This window comes from Austrofundulus limnaeus, unplaced genomic scaffold (assembly GCF_001266775.1).
Source record: "Austrofundulus limnaeus strain Quisiro unplaced genomic scaffold, Austrofundulus_limnaeus-1.0 Scaffold5139, whole genome shotgun sequence".
Classification (NCBI taxonomy): domain Eukaryota; kingdom Metazoa; phylum Chordata; class Actinopteri; order Cyprinodontiformes; family Rivulidae; genus Austrofundulus; species Austrofundulus limnaeus.
In genome coordinates this window covers 1555-2156 of record NW_013957541.1, presented here as the reverse complement: position 1 = coordinate 2156, position 602 = coordinate 1555, and positions in this window count along the sequence as shown.

The following is a 602-nucleotide window of genomic DNA, read 5'->3' as shown; positions in this document are numbered from 1 at the left end:
GACACGCACACCCCAACCCTCAAATGTGCTGTTGATGTGTGGTGTTCTATAATGTAATTAAAAAGGGAAAGAAGAAGGAGCAGAGGCCAGAATGAAGCAGGTTTTTCCCTCCACCCCGACTCTACCCCAGGAGCCCTAGGTGTCCAACTAAAACCATTGGGAGTGGGCACGGGCACAGGCGGCGGGATTGGTGTCATCCCGCCACCCATGGCCCTAGGCCCACCCCAGGTTCCTCAATGTGGGCCAAACAATTTACAACAGATGGAACAACATCTGTATGGGGGGAACAGCAAAGACCTGAAATGGAACTCGAGATGCAACATGCTTCAGGTTGATCATCTTCTAGTTCATGCCATGTTTTAAGCTATTCTCTTTAGGATTTATAACATTCATGCAACATATTTAATTCCTGTTTAATGTGTTTCCTTTGGCATTGTTTGTAGTTGCAACTGAATAACTAAGTCAGTTATGTGAAATTTGGAACGCTGCATTGATCAAAGCTTGCAGACAGTTTGTTACCTCTTGAGTTTAAGTGCTATTTTTTGATTGAGTTATTCGTAGTTAAGTGACTTATTTTATTTAAAAAAAAACATTCCTCTTAA